Source organism: Stomoxys calcitrans, chromosome 2, assembly GCF_963082655.1.
Source record: "Stomoxys calcitrans chromosome 2, idStoCalc2.1, whole genome shotgun sequence".
Classification (NCBI taxonomy): Eukaryota; Metazoa; Arthropoda; class Insecta; order Diptera; family Muscidae; genus Stomoxys; species Stomoxys calcitrans.
Window position 1 is genome coordinate 125,099,750 of NC_081553.1, and position 20,152 is coordinate 125,119,901.

A 20,152-nucleotide genomic window follows, 5' to 3' on the forward strand; every position below is an offset into this window, starting at 1 on the left:
AAAGAAAAGAATTGCTATGCTAATGGAGCTATATCAGGTTATGGTCCGATGCGGACCATAATGGAATGAATGTTGAAGACTACAGTAGAATTTATTCTGTAAAATTTCAACCAAATCAAATAAGGATTTCGTCCTTTTGGGGCTCAAAAAGTAAATTAAAGAGATCGTTTTATAGGGGAGCTGTATTAGCTTATATACCGATTCAGACCATTTTTAACACGTATGTTGGAGGTCATGGGAGAAGCCGTTGTACAAAATTTCACATCAATATAAAAATTGCGCCCTCTAGAGGCCCAAGAAGTCAAGACCCCAGATCGGTTTACATGACAGCTATATCAGGTTATGGACCGATTTCAACCATACTTAGCACAGTTGTTGAAAATCATAAAATAACACCTCTTCTGCGCAATCGGATAGAATTTGCGCCCTCTAGAGGGCACAAGAAGTAAAAACCCCAAATCGAATTATATGGCAGCTACAATATATCAGGTTACGGACCGATTTGCACTGTTCTTAGCACAGTTGTTGGAAGTCATTAAAAAAGACTTCAGGCAAAATTTCAGCTAAATCGGGTAAGAATTGCGTCCTCTAGTGGCTCAAGAAGTCAAAACCCCAGATCGGTTTATATGACAGCTATATCAGGTTATGGACCGATTTGAGCTATACTTAGCACACGGCATGCAAAATTTCTGCGAAATCGGATAGGATTTGCGACCTCTAAGGGCTCAAGAAGTCAAGACCCAGGTCGGTTTACATGACAGCTATATCAGGTTATGCATCGATTTCACCCGTACTTGGCGCAGTTGTTTGAAATCATAACACAATACCTCATGCAAAATTTCAGCCAAATCGAATAAGAATTGCGTCCTCTAGTGGATCAAGAAGACAAGATTCAAAATCGGTTTATATGGCAGCTATATCAGGTTAAAGACCGATTTGAACCATACTTGGCATAATTGTTGGAAGTTATGACGAAAGATGTCGTGCAAAAGTTCATCAAAATCAGATAGGATTTGCGTCCTCTAGAGGCTCAAGAAGTCAAGACCCCAGATCGGTTTACATGACAGCTATATCAGGTTATGGACCGATTTGAACCATACTTAACACAGTTGTTGAAAATCATAAAAGAACTCCTCATGCAAAATTTCGATCCCAATCGGATAATAATTGCGTCCTGTTGTGGCTCAAGAAATCAAGATCCTAGATTGGTATATATGGCAGCTATATGAAAACATGGACCGATATAGTCCATTTACAATTCCAACCGACCTACACCTATCAGAAGTATATGCGCAAAATTTCAAGCGGCTAGCTTTACTCCTTCGAAAGTTAGCGTGCTTCCGACAGACAGACGGACGGACGGATGGACAGACGGACAGACGGACGGACGGACAGACAGACGGACAGACAGACGGACGGACATGGCTAGATCGACATAAAATGTCATGACGATCATGAATATATATACCTTATGGGGTCTGAGACAAATATTTCGAAGAGTTACAATCATATTGACGAAATTAGTATACCCCATCCTATGGGTATAAAAACCTCACGTTCAAAATGACTTTAAAATATTTATTTCGGGGTTTTGCCAAATTCACTGTCACTGTCAGCAGTTATACAATTTAACACAAGCTTCATCAAACACTCAAGGAAGTTAAATATTCCCAATGCATTGGAGAGGATGAATCTTAGTGAGAGGTTGTCCTTGTTGCGATAGGAGTTATAAAAACTTTCCTAACTTTCATCGCACAATGCAGTTATTTGAGATCTGGTTAAACTTTACCAAAGGGAACTCATTCCTCTCAGTGAAGTGACAGAAGACACGAGTGAGGTGGAAGAGAAACTTCATGTCGTCTCTCCAGCCGCCTATTCCCCTAATTTGAGTTTTACCATTTTTGAAGACTGCTTTCAATTTGTCGTAATTGCTCATCAATTCCTGCACGAAGAAATACTCGATGTTTGGTGACCTAGTCGATCCATAGAGCTAATCGTCCATGACAATGCGAAGAACGCGATCTAGCACATGGCACTGGCAATTGATGAACTAGAGTGTGGGGTGATCTTCTCTTAGAAAATTTGCTGCAGTCGAACTAAATCGCCTGTTTTTTTAACGCTATTCACGGTTGTTGTATCGGCAACAATCATAACAATTGATTCCAATGGGTGGAATCCATCTAACGCATTCTGGAGTACTTCCGCTACTTTCAAAATAATCAAGTTTTATTTTTTTCTGAAGTGATAGTTATCTTTCAGAAGTTTTATTAGTTTTGCACAAATGGCTTGATCAGATATATGCGGGAAGTTCAATGCTTTGCTCCATAGGGACTTAGGCTCTAAAGCAATTGGATCAATCCTCTCTCTCAGTTCTTTAGTTGTGGACTTTGAAGGAATTTAAAGCGTTCAATGACGTGGTTTTTCATGGGCATGCGACTCCGTTCACTTAATGCCATGTTGCATCTTCTTGATGTTGCTTGAAACTAGTCTAGGTTCTTTGTCCAGGTTTCTTGTTCTTCTGCGTGTGAAAGGAGCTCTTCTTGAACAACAAGTATTGTATAAAATACCTTTAATGGAAAATGCCTTGCCGTTATTCATGTTTTTCTGAACTTGTTGAATGACACAAATCGAACAATGAACTCCTATTTATACCACTTTTTTTTAATATTTAGCTAACATGTATTTATAAATGGTTTCATCTTATATTACTGTGGCTTTATACCAGAAATATATTGTATCAAGAACAATTTTCAAAACTTCCAAATCAATGACCCCTTATAAATGTGGTTTCTGTAACAAAATTATCCCCAACAGGCAGCCAACGGAAAAACACACATAAAAAAATTCTCTTTCCGTTTCCTCCTTAAATATTAGAATGTAAATATAGTGGCTATAATAAGATAAGTAAACGCGTGTTAAGCTCGCTTGTCCGAGCGGATCTTATATAACCTAAATAATATAATATAAACAAGTAAAAAGGCGTTAAGTTCGGCCGGTCCAACTTTGGATACCCACCACTTCGGGTATATATGTAAACCACCTTTCATCAAAATTCGGTGAAAATTTCATACCTTATGTCCCATAGCAGTTGTATCAAAATATGTTCCGATTTGGACCAAATACTAATGAGTACAGTAGCTATATCTTAAAATACTAATAAGTACAGTAGCTATATCTAAAAACAAACCGATCTGAACCGTATACAACACGGATGTCGAAAAGCCTAATATAAGCCACTGTGTCAAATTTCAGTGAAATCGGATTATAAATGCGCCTTTTATGGGGCCAAGACTTTAAATTGAGATATCGGTCTACATGGCAGCTACATCCAAATCTGGACCGATTTGGGCCAAGTTGTAGAAAAATGTCGAAGAGCCTAATACAAAGTGCTGTCCCAAATTTCGGCGAAATCGAACAATAAATGCGCCTTTTATGGGCCCAAAATCTTAAATCGAGAGATCGGTCTATATGGCAGCTATATTCAAATCTGGACTGATCTGGGCCAAATTGCAGAAGGAAGTCGAAGAGCCTAACAAAACTCACTGTCTTAAATTTCAGCGACATCGGACAATAAATGCGTCTTTTATGGCCCCAAAACCTAGATATCGGTCTATATGGCAGCTATATCCAAATCTGGACCGATCTGGGCTAAATTGACGAAGGATGTCGAAGGGCCTAACACAACTCCCTGTCCCAAATTTCAGCGAAATCGGATTATAAATGTGGCTTTTATGGGCCTTAGACCCTAAATCGGAGGATCTGGACCGATCTGAGCCAAATTGACAAAGGATGTCGAAGGGCCTAATACAACTTACTGTCCCAAATTTCAGCGAAATCGGATAATAAATGTTTTTTTTTATAGGCCTAAGACTCTAAATCGGCGGATCGGTCTATATGGGGGCTAAATCAAGATATAGTCGGATATAGCCCATCTTCGAACTTAACCTGCTTATGGACAAAAAAAGAATCTATGCAAAATTTCAGCTCAATATCTCAATTTTTTAAGACTGTAGCGTGATTTCAACAGACAGACGGACAGACGGACGGACATGTCTAGATCGTCTTAGATTTTTACGCTGATCAAGAATATATATACTTTATAGGGTCGGAAATGGATATTTCAATGTGTTGCAAACGGAATGACAAAATGAATAAACCCCCATCCTTCGGTGGTGGGTATAAAAATATAATATAATATAAATAATATACAACAAGTTATTGACCGATATGGACTGTCATGGCTGTAAGAAGTCCTAAAACAACACCACCTCCAAAATTTGTGGCAAATCGAGTAATAATTGCGCCCACCAGATGCTCAGAAAGTCAATTTGGGAGATCGATTTATATTGCAGCTATATCAGATTATCAACCGATTTAGACAGTTTTTGGAAGTCATACCAAAACAACATGTGCAAAATTTCAACCGTTCTCTAGATGCTTAAGAAGTATAATCGGGAAATTTATTTATATGGCGGCTATATCAGGTTAAAGACTGATTTAGATTCTTGTCACAGTTGTTGGAAGTCATAACAAAACGATATGAGCAAACTTTCAACCAAATCGGATAAGGATTGCCCCCTCTTGAAGCTCAAGAAGCGTAAGCGGAAGATAGATCAGCTATATCAAGTTATAAAAGGATTTGAACTATACTAAGCACAATTGTTGGAAGTAATACTAAAACACGACGTGGAAATTTTCTGCCAAACTGGTTAGGAATTGCGCCCTCTAAAAGCTCAAGAAGTGAAGACCCAAGATCGATTTATATGGCAGCTATATCAAAACATGGACCGATTTGGTACATTTACAATCCCAACCGACCTACACTAATAAGAAGTATTTGTGCAAAATTTCGGACGCCTAGCTTTACTCCTTCGAAAAGTAGAGAGCTTTCGACAGATGGACGGACATGGCTAGACCGACCCCATCCTATGGTGGGGGGTATAAAAAACGTAAGGGGCCATTTATCATAAAATTATGAGTATATTAGTTTCCTACTACAATCACATTACAAACAATTACAAACTTCGCCCGGGCCGAATCTTGGGTACCCACCACCATGGCTTCCGCTAAAAATGTGCCCTTATTAACTGAGTTTGTATTCCAATTATTTTGGTCTCAAGAAGTCATATCGGGTTCTCGGTAGTTTGCGGGCCTATATCACCATACTGACCGATTTGGAAAAAACTTGGTACTAAAGTTATTAGTCATAAGATAGGGTTTGGCCAAATAAGGTGAAAATTTAGGTTTCTAAGGGCTGAGGCCTAAGGCCTTTGCCATTACCTGGCTTTCGCGTCAAATAGGTGGAGACACAATATCAGACATGAACCAACTTAGGGGAGTGGTATTGAAAACAATTAAGGATTTTGTAACTAGCACGGAATTCCTAACTTAAAATTTTCTTTTTAGAGGTTACTTTATAGTTTTTAGAGCGCACAACAAGCCGATTACTGGGTTTGGTGTATCTCCATAGTGGCATGGGATTAATATATGCACCTTCTTTTCAACATAACCTAACCTTACCTAAGGGCTGAAGAAGTCAAATCGGATTTATATGGATGCTATATCTGTTTTACGTCCGATTCGGATCATACATAACATGATAATGATAGATAATGATAATGATTGCCAAAACTTGAAGGAATTGGGAGTATCTTTGTATTGGAAAATTTTCCAAATTTTTGAAAAAAAAATATTTTTCATATTAATAACGATGTTTTTTTAACGGCTAAATATATCTACATTCTTTTTTTTTGTGCATGCTGGCACAATTAGTGTGAAATTCCCAGTATATGACTAAAAATTGGCGAGGTTATTAAGAAAACACTGAAAAAAAAACCAAGGCAAAATTTTGATATTTTAAAATTTATTCATTCATATCTTGTTAACGGTGCTCGATGGCAAGCTCGTCAAGCTCTTTCTCCAGAGTACTAAATCATGCAAATCGGTTCAGTACATCAAAGTTGTAGCCTCTTGAAGGATGGAGAAGTGGAAAGTAATGAACTTTGATACCCTGTATGTCACTCTGTATTAAAGATATAGACCAACCTCGCCATTTTCCTGGAATTCTATGGTAAGCATGGTCTAAATCGGTGTACAATTTTATATAGCTCCCATATAAACCTATCTTTCGATTAGTCTTCAACAGTATCTAGAAGTTTACATCTTTTATTGATTTGGATATTTTGAATGTAAAATATCTATGTGGACTTCGAAATTTTTAGAGGAATACAAGGTGGTGTGTTCCCAAGATTCGACCTGGCCAAACTTTGCACATTTTTACTTGTTTTAATATGCAAACAATCAAATGCAAGAAGACACTTACAGGAACTCAGAAATATCACTCTCCAATCAGCAAAACACAGTTGAATATTCGTAGTGTGCCATTTCCATTTACATCTGTGATTCGAAAAACCTTTCCGACCAGGATTGTTTGGCTCAGGGAGGATTTTTCCTACTTCAACTTAAATGCAACATATTCATGTCACGCTTTTATCGCGTTTATTCGGATAATGACGTTGTTTACCCCCTTCTTAGGCAAATTTTTTTAACCTCATCCCCCAAAGCGAAACAATTTAATCCAATTTCTTTAATGTATTCAAATGTTAATTTAGGTGAACTCCACGATATTAAATCAATGGGAATGCAAGATGTGCCGTTGGCTACTTTCCGCTAACTGGCACTATTCTTATCGTTAAAGTACCATGCGGCATGTTATACAAAAACCAGTCTATTTGGAATAGTGGCTTGCGGACGCTTTTTCATCTGAATGATTATCCCAATGTGACCTACTAAAAAGTAGCCCAAAGGGCCTTGACATGTTAAATATTCACTTTGTTAGGTGTTTCACGTGTTTATGGTTTCGTTTGTTAATTAAAGTAAGCCAACCTATAAATAAAGTAAATATTTTGCTTTTTAATATAAGTTTATATTTGTTTAAAAGAAGAAGAAGATTTTGTAAGTTTATCAATTAATTATAAATGCCAATATGCAAATGGCGACTTACTGTAGCTTACTCATGATGGAAAAAAGTTTTTTGAAAATTCCAGGCAATTTGCATAATTAAAGTGTTATTGTTGAATAGGAGTTAATTTTTCGTTTAATAAATCATTTCAAAGCTTAATTTCATTAAATTCCCTTGCTTCCGACATCGGGCATATCACACATTCATCCACACAATTGGCGTTAGGTGCTGATTTTGAGCGCCGCTTCAAATGGCATGTGACACATATTTTCAAATTCTGAATTCCCAATTTTGAATTTTGCCAATACATTGCAGAAATATCGTAAAAATATTTTTCGAATCAATCATCCGATTCAGCAACTCCACTTTGAAACTTTTATAAATTATTTATAATTTCCATAATCACGCATAATTAATTTTGGCGGCAACATGTCAACAAAGTCCGTCCTCAAGGCGAAAAGCATAAACAATGCCATTAGCTGAAAAAGCTCGACTAAACCATACCCTACAAAGAAGAATAAATATTATTTAACAAAAAGTTCTCCAAATGCGCATACAAAACCCACGAGGTATTACAGCATTTATATTTCTGATAACTGTTTTCGCGTAATCTTTATTTTTCTTAAAACATATCTGGTTTACTTATGCTGTGGAACAGCAAAACGGTGGGCAGGTCGGCAAAAATCCTATGGAAACATCTGGATTGTGAGAAGTCGAACCTATTACTGAAAGGAAGCAAGTAACGCTTTCGGTATCATAACAGGACACATAGGACTATGAACTCACTTGGGCATGCGGGAGAGATGATGAGAGCACTTTCTATGTCATTGTCCGGCTTTAGCGGCTAAAAGACATCAGTACATAGATGGGGTCACAATAACATAAGTCAATAACAGACATAAACCAACTTAGAGGAGTGGTGTGGAAAACAATTTGATATTTTGTAAGCAGCAACGAATTCTTGACTTAAATTTTCATTTTCGAGGTTACTTGTTAGTATTTAGAGTGTACAACAAGCCGATTACTGGCTTAGGCGTATGTCCATATTGACATTGTGCGGATAAATGTCCGCACCCTCTTTTAAGCCTAAAATCCGGTTAAAATGCATACCTTATACCCCATAGCAGCTATATCGAAATATAATCCGATTTGGACCAAATACTTATAAGTACAAGTCATTCATCACCTGTGTATAACAAAATATTGGTATTTTAAGTAGCTATATATAAAAATAAACCGATCTGAACCATATACGACACGGATGTCGAAAAGCCTAACATAGGTCACTGTCTCAAAATTCAGTGAAATCGGATTATAAATGCGCCTATTATGGGGCCAAGATTTTAAATCGAGATATAGGTCTATATGGCAGCTATATCCAAATCTTGACCGATCTGAGCCAAATTAAAGAAGAATGTCGAAGGGCCTATCACATCTCACGGTCCCAAATTTTGACGAAATCAGATAATATATGCGCTTTTATGGGCCCAACACCTTAAATCGAGAAAAAAAGAATCTGTGCAAAGTTTCAGCTCAATATCTTTATTTTTAAAGACTGTAGAGTGATTTCAACAGACATAGAGACAGACGGACGGACATGGCTAGATCGTCTTAGATTTTTACGCTGATCAAGAATATATATACTTTATAGGATCGGAAATGGATAAATATTCATTTCCGATGTGTGGCAAACGGAATATTAGAATATAGAATATTAGAGACCATAGTAGAAGTCATTGTGTAAAATTTCAGCCAAATCTAGTAAAAATTGCGAACTTTAGGGGCTGAAGAAGTAAAATAGGGAGATTGGTTTATAGGGGAGATGCATTAGTCTATAAACCGATTCATGCCATTTTTGACACGTATGCTAAAGGTCATAAGAAAGCCGTTGTAAAAAATTTCAGCTAAATCGGATAATAATTGCGCCCTCTAGTGGCTCATGAAGTCAAGAAGCCAGATCGGTTTATATGGAAGCTATAAAAGGTTATGAACTGATTTGAACTATTCTTAATACAGTTGTTGGAAGTCATAACAGAACACGTCATGCAATATTTCAGCGAAATTGAATAGGAATTGCTCCCTGTTGAGGCTCAAGAAGTCAAGACTCCAGATCGGTTTATATGGCAGCTATTTTAGGTTATGGACCGATTTGAACTAATCTGAGCACAGTTGTTGAAAGTCATAACAAAACAACTCACGCAAAATTTCAGCCAAATCGAATAATAATTGCGTCCTCTAGTGGCTCAAGAAGTCAAGACCCCAGATCGTTTTATAAGGCAGCTATTTCAGGCTATGGACCGATTTTAACCATACTCAACACAGTTGTTGGAAGTCATAACAAGACACGTCATGCAATATTTCAACGAAATCGGATAGGAATTGCTCCCTGTTGAGGCTCAAGAATTCAAGACTCCAGATCGGTTTATATGGTAGCTATTTCAGGTTATGCACTGATTGGAACTATTCCTAGCATAGTTGTTGAAAGTCATAACAAAACACCTCACGCAAAATTTCAGCCAAATCGGATAATAATGGCGTCCTCTAGTGGCTCAAGAAGTCAAGACCCCAGATCGTTTTATATGGCAGCTATTTCAGGCTATGAACCGATTTTAACCATACTCAGCACAGTTGTTGAAAGTCGTTACAAAACACCTCATGCAAAATTTCAACAAAATCGGATAAGAATTATGCCCTCTAGCGGCTCAAGAAGTCAAGATACCAGATCGGTTTATATGGCAGCTATATCAAAACGTGGACCGATAGAGCCCATTTACAATCCCAACTGATCTACACTAATAAGAAGTATTTGTTCCAAATTTCAAGCGGCTAGCTTTACTCCTTCGAAAGTTATCGTGCTTTCGACGGACAGACGGACGGTAGGACGGACATGGCTAGTTCGACTTAAAATGTCATGACGATCAAAAATATATATACTTTATGGGGTCTTAGACGAATATTTCGAGGAATTGCAAATTGAATGACGAAATTAGTACACTCCCATCCTATGGTGGAGGGTATAAAAACGAGTGGCACGTGGAAGAAAGGACTATCACGAAGCGCTAGAGACTTAAAGGCTAGCATAGAAATGCAAAGAAAAGATCTTGGCATTTATGGGTGCCGGGCGATAAGTAATGGGGAATGAAAGGGCAGACAATTTGACCCTTCCGGGCGTGGACGACGAACGCACGAATGTAACACTGTGAAGCAGCGAAACTCTCTGTAGGACGGTGAAAATCTTATGGGGTTATCCGGATCGTGAGAACGAGTCTGTTACGGAATGGAATTAAGAAGGAGGTCAGGATAGCGTTTGGTATCATAACGGAACACATAGGACTACGAGCTCACTTATGTAAAATCGGTGCGGCAAGTGATAGTATATGTAGGGCATGTGGGGAAGATGATTAGACTTTGGAGCATTTCCTATGGCATTGCCCGGCACTTAGGTGGGGACATAACACCAAACATGAAGCAACTTAGGGAAGTGGTATGGAAAATAACTAAGGATTTTGTAATTATAACGGAATTCCTAACATAAAATTTTCTTTTTCGAGGTTACGTAGTTTTTAGAGCGCACAACAAGTCTATTACTGGCTAAGGTGTATGTCCATAATGGCATAGGACAGATTAATATACGCACCCTCTTTTCAACCTAACCTAACTACGAAAAAATAATAAGCAGCTAGACAATAGATCTTCGAACAGACAGCTCTGTTTGCTGGACTCATATGGAAAATTGCTAGAAAAGCTATTGTTGAATAGACTGGAAGATGAAGTAGAAGACGATGATGACTTCTTAAAATCACCTTTTGGTTTCATCAAGAGAAAGTCAACGGTGGATGCCATAAAAGAGCAGTGGAAACATCTATGGGTCAGAAAAGTTTCTGCGCTATTATAACCCTCGATATAACTCAGCAGACTGGCATGTTATAATGCAAAGATTAAGAGATCGAAGAATTCCTAGCTATTTGGTCACAATGATTGACAGCTATCTAAAAGACAGAATACTTCTTTTTGATAGACAAATATAAAATAATATCTAGCGTTTCGTAAGGATCAATATAATGTAAATTTTTCTGGAACCTGATTTACAATGGTATCTAAAATTTAAACCAAACACAGGACAAAAAAATAGTTGGATGCGCCGAAAATATCACACTCGTGGTTAACTAACCCACTGCAACTGTATTTGAAATCATCGCCATGGACTGCTTGTCAAGGCATCAATAACAATAACAGATAAAGCTCTGCCAACAGAAAACAAGCTTATCGGGATGATGTCCAGAATAAAAGGACCTGGAACACGACATGACATGTGGTTTCAACAAGTTTGTGCCACTGTGGAAGACAACATTGAAGCATTTATTCGTGAGATACCGGCCGAATTGTTGAAAAGAGTATGCCGAATTTGGAATTAAGCGGATGGACCATTTGAGACGTTGTCACGACCAGCATTTGCATGAAATGATCTTCAAACATTAAATTATATGGAACGTACTATCAATTAAAATGAAGATTTCGTGCATTTTTCTGAATTTTATGTGTTTTTTTTTTTTTTGAGAAACTTTCAAATAAATCTTCAAAAATCACACTTTACTTCAACAACAGCGTTATCGGTACTATATGCAATACCGTCAATATCAAATGCACTAATGGCAGATACACTCCCAATCTCATCCCTTGTATGCAGACATGGGTAAAACGAAGTCCAGGAGAACTAAAGTTCTACCTAACGCAAGCGATGGTGGAGAAGACAGCGTACCAGAGTCAACACCGAACCTCTCGTCATAATACAAACGTATAATGGATGGGCGAGAAGTTGAAGGGAATGACAACTGTAGATAAAAGTCCGCCTAGTAATGCAGTCCCAGGGTGGTGGTTCATGTATGGGCTCCCTAAGTTGATGGTTCCTGTATGGGCTCACTGTTGATAGTGCCTTCTTTAAAGTTAAACTGAAGTCAATCTTAAAGTAGCTGGAAATCTAGGCATCAATACTACCATGAGGAAGTTCTTTTATTAAATTATGTACTATTTACTTACGGCGGTTTGGGAAATGTAAATGCCTCATTTCGTCTCATTTCGAGGAGAGAGTATTCCATCTTGTGGGGAGGGCTAAAAAATATTTTTATACCCTACACCACTAATATATATATATATATATATATATATATATATATATATATATATACATATATTCGTCCCATTTGCCGTAATATTGCAATAAAATGGTCTTTTGTTAACCGATTTTCTCGAAATTCGGCACGAAGGATTTTCTCTTGACCCCAATATTACTGAATTTGAAATCGGTTCAGATATTACTGATTAAGATATATTAATTAAGATATATTACTATTACAGATTAAGATATAGCTCTCATATATATGTCGCCCGATTTTAACCTCTAGAGTCACAGCAAGAGCATTTATTGATCCATCTTGCCACAATTTTGCAAAACCCTTTCCTCGACGACTGCCACAGTATCTGAGGAGTTTGCTCGAAATCGGTTCAGATTTAGATATTGCTCTCATTTATATTTTCGTTCGATTTTGAGAAATATTGCAAAAAAGTGATCATTTGTTATCCGATTCTGTCGAAATTTTGCAGGAAGGATTTTCTTATGACTCTCAATATTACTGGTGAATTTCATAGAAATCAGCCCAGATTAAGATATAGATAACATATACATATATCGCCAGATTTTCACCCCAAGAGCCAATGCAAGCGCATTGTTTGACCAATCTTGCCAAAATTTTGCACAACGCTTTCCTCGACGACTGCCACATTATCTGAGAAGTTTGCTCGGAATCGATTCAGAATTAGATATAGCTCTTATAAATACGTTCATCAAATTTTGGGTAATTTGGCATAATGTTGTCATTTGTAAACCGTAGTTTTTACAGTTTGAACATATTTGCTCGTTTTATAATACGTAACTGTTAAATAGTGCATCCTCAATACTAACAAAATGCTTACTCCGAAAATATACAAGTTATGTGTTCTTTTCTTAGAATATATCAGGAGTGAAGAATGATCTGTTCTGGAATCAATAAGTTTTTCAACGTATACATTACTTTATCGTTAGCACACGATTTCCTTTTCCCAATGGAATGTTACAAAATATATATACATACAGGAAGTATTTTTATTGCCTGCTCTTCCTTAACTTGTCGCATATACATATGTCTATATGTAAAGAATAACGGCCGAATTCACAAAACGTAATGAAGCCTTAAAATAGATTTATTTGACATTTTTATCCATGAAATCTATGAAATAAACCTAATCGAAATCTACATTAGGCTTTGTGAAAACCGGCGTTAATCTTTAATATTTTCAAAATTTCACTTCAAAAATATCGAAAATATACCAGAGCTACCATAGAGTGCTAAATAACAGCACCATATATCATTCCAAATGCGAAGAATGAAAAATAAAATTTATTTTTTGTAATTTTAAGTTCATAGTTTTAGCTTAAAAGAAAATAATACCGCCAATAAACTATACTCTATTCAAATAGTGGTGCCAGAAACGAATTTGCAGACAAACATTTGTAATATTGGGAATTCCAAGTCATATAAAAAATTACTGAAGATTTGACAGTGGCGATGACTTTGGGGAGGGGCTTAAATACCAGCAAGAAAACTCAATGGGTTGGTCAATTAAAAAACAAACACATATGTTGAAAATTCGTAAGGTTACACCAGCAGAACCATAACGCATGTTAAAGTCAAAATGGTCCGATCCTCACAAAAATTTTAACAAGATGTTCTACTTAATGTTCCAACATGTGTGCAAAATTTTATCAAAATCGGTTCAGTTGTAGATATAGCTCCCACATACAGTTGTGTTTTTGATTTTGGACCTCTATTATCCGTGCACCATACGCATGAGTCATATAAAATTCTAAGATTCATCTTTTTATTTTGAGTTCTATCTGCCAGTCTGTAATTGAACAAGAAAGAGCGTGCTAAGTTCGGCCGGGCCGAATCTTATATACCCTTCACCATGGATCGCATTTGTCGAGTTTTATGCTCGGTATCTCTTTTTAGGCAAACAAAAAATATTGACTTAGAACTGTTATGCTACTGGAACTTTTTAAGTTATAGTCCGATTCGGACCATAAATGAATGCTGAGCATTGTAGGAGTCATTGTGTAATATTTCAGTTCATTCGGATGAGAATTGCGCCCTCTCGAGGCTCAAGAAGTCAAGTCTCAAGATCGGTTTATATGGCAGCTCTATCAAAACATGGACCGATTTGAACCACACTCGGCACAGTTGTTGCAAGTGATACCAAAACACCACGTGCAAAATTTCAGTCAAATCGGCACAGTTGTTGGAAGTGATACCAAAACACCACGTGCAAAATTTCAGTCAAATCGGACGAGAATTGCGCCCTATAGAGGCTCAAGAAGTCAAGACCCAAAATCGGTTTATATGGCAGCTATATCAAGACATGGACCGATTTGGGCCATTTGCAATCCCAACCAACCTACACTAATAAAAAGTATTTGTGCCAAATTTCAAGTGGCTAGCTTCACTCCTTCAAAAGTTAGCGTGCTTTCGACAAACAGTCGGACGGACGGACAGAGGGACGGACATGGCTAGATCGATTTAAAATGACATGACGATCAAGAATATATATACTTTATGGGGTCTCAGACACATATTTCGAGGTGCTACAAACAGAATGACGAATTTAATATACCCCCAACCTATGGTGGAGGATTTTAAAATGGCACGTCAAGGTTTTTGTTCAAAAAGGCCCCTACAACAAAAGAGAAAAGAAGGGAACATGAAGTTCTTTCAATTCACGAACAACAACTGATCAAATATCACAGTAAATACGCATCTCGGCAAACTTTACGCGATTTAATAAAAAGAAGAAACCAATTTTAAAATATGCCTTAGAAGTGAATCTATGAATGGTTTGAAAAAAGTGAGAAGTAAGACAAATCCTACAAAACATTGGCTTCGATAAGGAACGCAGCGTGCTTTTGCTTCTGTATGAGAGCACAACCAGATGTAAATGTTTTGATATCTGAAAAAGTTACAGTAATATTTCATCCATCGAATTCCATATGCTTAATTCAGCCTATGGATCAAGGAGCAAGCCGAAGCTTCAAACACTGTATATTAATCATCCAAAAACTTTTGGCTTCAGAAATCAGATATAATTTCATCAAGTCTCTGAATATCAGGATAGCTTTGTGGATAGCTGGTATATCTTGCGACAATGTAACTCAACAAGTTAAACGTAATGTTTGGAACAACCTGCTGTCCCAAGACAACGAAAAAGTCGAATTATGGTGTTGACACTTTGTAATAACGCCTGGATGTTCAATAAATGGCCAATGGTCAGATCCTGTGCTATAGAATCTGATGCCATGATATATACGGCTAACAAAAGCGAAGAATACGAGCAACTAAATTTCAGAAGAATCAGACGAAAGACCCAGAATCTTGGCATTAGCTCAAGAAAAAAAGGCAAACACGTTTCTATTGGCATTTTTGAAAACAATAGTAGTCCTGAAGTTAAAGAGCCATATGTAGCTCTGGTACATACGTAAAAATACATAATAAAGGGAATTTTAAAAATCCCCTATTAACCGTGTTCTCCATTTGTATACCCTTAACCATAGGATGGGGGTATACAATTTCGTCATTCTGTTTTGTAACTCCTCGAAAAATTCCACTGAGACCCCATAAAGTGTATATGTTCACGATCGTCATGTCATTTTAAGTCGATCTAGCCATGTCTGTCTGTCGAAAGCACGCTTACTTTCAAAAGAGTTAAATTTTGCATTAATACTTTTTATTAGTGTAGGTCGGTTGGGATTGTAAATGGCCCATATCAGTCCATGTTTTGATATAGCTGCCATATAAACCGATGTTAGATCTTGACTTTTTGAGTCACTAGACGGCGCAATTCTTATCCGATTTGGCTGAAATTTTGCATGAGGTGTTTTTTTATGATTTTCAACAACTGCGTTACGTGTAGTTCAAATCGGGCCATAACATGATTTAGCTGTCATATAAACCGATCTGGGGTCTTGACTTCTTAAGCCTCTACCGGGCGATTTGGCTGAAATTTTGCATGAGGTGATTTGTTATGACTTCCATAAACTATGCTAAGTATGGTTCAAATCAGTCCATAACCGGATATAGCTGTCATATAAACCGACCTTGAATATTGGCTTCTTGACTCACTAGAGAGCGCAATTCCTATCCGATTTGGCTGACATTTTGCATGAAGTGTTTTGTTATGACTTCCAAAAATTGTGCTAAATATGGTTTTAATTGGTCCATAACCTGATATAGCTGCCATATAAACCGATCTGGCATCTTGACTTCTTGAGCCTCTAGAGGTCGCAATTATTATCCGATTTGGCTGTCATTTTTTACTCATGAGCTTCAACACACTTGCCAATTATGGTCTGAATCGATCTATAGCCTGGTGCAGCTCCGATACAAACTGATCTCCCTGTTTTAATTCTTGAGCCCGCTTTGGGCGGAATTTTTATTCGAATTGGCTGAAATTTTACACAGCGACTTCTACTATGGTCTCCAACATTCAGTTAAATTATGGTCCGAATCGTATGATAACTTGATATTATAGCTCCAATATCATAAAAATTCTTTCCTTTTATCATATGTTTGCCTAAAAAGAGATACCGGAAAATCAACTCGACAATTGCGATCTATGGTGGAGGGTATATTAGATTCGTCCCGGCCGAACTTAGCACGCTTTTACTTGTCCGGTCCCGAGCGAACCGGATAATCGACGTTCAACTGTATATCTTTCATCCGATATGACACTTTTAAGTTCTAGTGGCCATTGGACGCATAATTGGACCGTGGCTTAGAGGAAACCATGTCCTCCTATGACACCGAACGTCTGGGTTCAAATCCCGGCGTGAACATAAGAAAAGAAGCGGTGGTTTACCCCTTTTTTGCTATTAAAATTTGTGAGGTATCCTGTTAACATTTCTCTACCTAATTTCTGTCGCTAAGCGGCACGCCGTTTGGACTCGGCGTAAAAAAGGAGGCGCCTTATCTTTGAGCTTAAATTCTAATCGTACTGCACTCATTAATATGAGAGAAATATACCCTGTTCCCTAATGGAAAGTTCATGGGAAATTCTATACTTACAGTAGCCATCATTTTGGTCCGATCTTTACAAATTTTTGCACAAGACGTTCTATTTAATGTATCAATATGTGTGCATAATTTTATCAAAATCAGTTCAGTTTTAGATGTAGCTCCCATATATATTTTTCATCCGATATGACATTTTTAGGCTGGACAACATGCTTCGGCCTGATGCTGAGCCTGCGGAGTAGTAGGTTTTACCTATTAAATAAATGTAAGACATAAGTTGTTTTTTTGATACAAGTAACCTACAGTGGCACCTATCTCCTTGGGAGGAGAGAATGTTTCATTTATAGAAAGCGCAAAATAACTGGGTGTTTTGCTTGGAAGAAATTTAAATTAAAATTAAACATATTGCCTTATGTACCAGCAAGAAAAAGTTGGGGGGCATAAACCTTGTATCGTGCACTGGGTATATGCTGCGGATGTCAGACCTATTATGATATATGGTGTTGTAGTCTGGTGGACGGCGTGTCATAATTCCACCTACTGTTCAATACTTAGCCGCATCGTTCATCACAGCCGCCTATGGACATTGTGACTAGACAAATAGCTGCGACCACTGCTATGAGGTTAAGAAAGCATTTTTCTGAGCCACATTTTGATAGGAAATAGTAGAATAGTACTATTCCTGGTAATGGTAGCTTGTTATAGAAGTTTTACAGACTTTTAACGGATGGTCCCAAACTAGACAGCGAAATGGGCTTTGAGGTGGGACTAGGACTGGTCATATCGAAAAGGTTACTCGACCACAGCAGTATGTATCAAGCGTAGATCCTTGCAATAAAGTAAGTGGTGCAATCGCTTATAAATAATAGCATAAATATGTTCCTCAGTTAGTCCTCCAAACCATGCAAATGTTCGCCTTAATGTTTTACTTGTACAATTTCGCACCCTCCTTGAAGACACCGCCACTGTTATATTCGCCCACCGGCAGATCATATAAACAGAATGCTTACTTTCTATCATATAAAAAAGGCGAACACCAAATCAATCTTCATACCTGTGTTTGTTTTAAGTAACTCTAATCAAAATGAACATGTGTTTGTTATCAGACCGTTTAAAAAAGAAAACGATTAACATAAATATGCATTTGAAAATATTTGAAACAAAGCAAAAAGATAATGATGATTGTAACTGGTTTTATATATGCAAAATAGAAAAATAAACACAACTCGTGGCCGTATAGAGATGAGAACGGAATGTTGGGATAGGTTAAGGTAACCAAAATAATATTAACAAGTTAAAAGGCGTTAAGTTCGGCCGGGCCGAACTTTGGATACCCACCACCTCGGCTATATATGTAAACCACCTTTCGTCAAAATCCGGTGCAAAACTCATAACTTATGTCCCATAGCAGAAATATGGGCTATGGGACATATATGGTGGAGGGGCTTAAATTTACTCTTTGTCCCAAATTTCGGCAACATCGGACAATAAATGCGCTTTTTATGGCCCCAAAACTTAAAACCGAGAGATCGGTCTATATGGCAGCTATATCCAAATCTGGACAGATCAGTGCGATAATGCAGAAGTATGTTAAGGGGCTTAGCTTAACTCACTGTCCCAAATTTCGGCGACATCGGACAATAAATGCGTGTTTTATGGGCCTAAGACCCCAAATCGGATGATCGGTCTATATGGCAGCTATATCCAAATGTGAACCGATCTGAGCCAAATTGACGAAGGACGTTGTAGGGTCTAACACAACTCACTGTCCCAAATTTTAGGAAAATCGGCTAATAAATGTGGCTTTTATGGGCCTAAGACCCTAAATTTGAGGATCGGTCTATATGGCAGCTATATCCAAATCTGAACCGATCTGAGCCATATTGACGAAGGATGTCGAGTGGCCTAACACAACTCACTGTCCCAAATTTCAGCAAAATCGGATAATAAATGTGGCTTTTATGGGCCTAAGACCCCAAATCGGAGGATCGGTCTATATGGCAGCTATATCCAAATCTAGACCGATCTGAGCCAAATTGACGGAGGATATCGAAGGGCCTAACACAACTCACTGTACCAAATTTCAGCAAAATCGGATAATAAATGTGGCTTTTATGGGCCTAAGACCCTAAATCGGCCGATTGGTCTATATGGGGGCTATATCAAGATATAGTCCGATATAGCCCATCTTCGAACTTAACCTGCTTATGGACAAAAAAAGAATCTGTGCAAAGTTTCAGCTCAATATCTCAATTTTTAAAGGCTGTAGCGTGATTTCAACAGACAGACGGACAGACGGACGGACATGTCTAGATCGTCTTAGATTTTTACGCTGATCAAGAATATATATACTTTATAGGGTCGGAAATGGATATTTCGATGTGTTGCAAACGGAATGACAAAATGAATATACCCCCATCCTTCGGTGGTGGGTATAAAAAGACATTTGGAGATTCGCAGCTTTTGTGAAAAAATAATTTTCGCATACTAGCTTAATAGTGATAAAATTTGAAAAAATGCTAAATATATGCAATTTAAGATATATGTGGCATCTTTCTCTTAACTTTGAAATAACCGCTAAAATTGACGTCACTAACAACCGTTAGCCGATTAATTTTTATATATATGGCAAGCTAGATGTAAATAGAAAAATACTAAAAAGTAAAAGAGTGCTAAGTTCGGCCGGGCCGAATCTTATATACCCTCCACCATGGATCAAATTTGTCGAATTGTTTTCGCGCTATCTCAGGCTATACCCCCGATGCTGTTTCATGCTATAGACCGATTCAGACCATATTTGACACGTACGTTGAAGGTCATGGGAGAAACCGTTGTACAAAATTTCAGCCAAACCGGATAGTAATTACGCCTTCTAGAGGCTCAAGAAGTCATGCCCTCTAGAGGCTCAAGAAGTAAAATAGGGAGATCGGTTTATATGGGAGCTGTATCAGGCTATAGACCGATTCGGACCACATTTGACACGTACGTTGGAGGTTACGGGAGAAGCCTTTGTACAAAATTTCAGCAAAACCGGATAGTAATTTTTCTTCTAGAGGCTCTAGAAGTCAAGATCCCAGATCGGTTTATATGACAG